Source organism: Eumetopias jubatus, unplaced genomic scaffold, assembly GCF_037043125.1.
Source record: "Eumetopias jubatus isolate StellerSeaLion01/CBP00866 unplaced genomic scaffold, mEumJub1_p1.0 scaffold_9, whole genome shotgun sequence".
NCBI classification, from domain to species: domain Eukaryota; kingdom Metazoa; phylum Chordata; class Mammalia; order Carnivora; family Otariidae; genus Eumetopias; species Eumetopias jubatus.
In genome coordinates, this window is record NW_028274815.1 from 133,264,100 (window position 1) to 133,265,053 (window position 954).

The 954-nt window shown below is 33.9% G+C and overlaps 1 pseudogene; it reads right to left on the reverse strand.

The window, feature by feature from the left end:
* Positions 1-651: 651 nt before the first annotated feature.
* On the reverse strand, positions 652-751 carry LOC114225548 (U6 spliceosomal RNA; annotated as a pseudogene).
* Positions 752-954: the final 203 nt, after the last annotated feature.

Here is a 954-nt window from a genome sequence, read left to right on the forward strand (position 1 = left end):
ACTCTGAAAAACAAACTGAGGGTTCTAGATGGGAGGGGGGTGGGGGGATGGGTTAGCTTGGTGATGGGTATTAAAGAGGGTACGTTCTGCATGGAGCACTGGGTGTTATACGCAAATAATGAATCATGGAACTAATGTTGTAATGTATGGGGATTAACATAACTGTAATAAAAAAATATGTATATATATAAAAAAGAAGTGAATGAACTGAAATAGGTAACAGGCTGGTGCATAGGAAACACAAGATTGATGTCAGGTCTTATTTGTTACTGCAGCTACTGCAGTGCAGAGCTCAGAATTAACCTGCCATCTCATTCACCTACATGAACTTTTTGCAAATGCAACATTAATTTGGAAAGTTTACAGCTCTGCCCTCGCCATATGTATATGATACCGTATATATTATTAGCTACTGGTGCAAGGACAGGCGATACCAGGGAAATGTATAACATCTCTCAGAATGCTATCATATTATTTTGGGGGTGTTTCCTGTTGTTTCTCATTTGATTGTAATGTATGTTATGTACTATGTCATTTTCCCTCTCTTTTAAAAATTTTTTTAAATTCCAGTGTTATATTAGTTTCAGGTGCACAGTATAGTGATTCAACAGTTCTATATGTTGCTCAGTGCTCATCACGATAAGTATACTCAAAAATTCGGAATGCTTCACGAGTTTGTCATCTTCGCTCAGGGGCCACACTAATCTTTGTATTATTCCAGTTGTAGTAGATGCGCTACTGAAGTGAGCACTGTAATGTTCCTATTTTGAATTATATATATTTATTGAATACGTTATATATTTTATATATCTTTTACATGTAAGTATCTTTCGTAAGTATCCCTATATTGTATATGTAAAAATATATGAACATTTGCAATAGAGTAATAGTTTTATAATATATAAACATATACAAATCATGGGAGATACATTTATTTTACATATGTATATATTC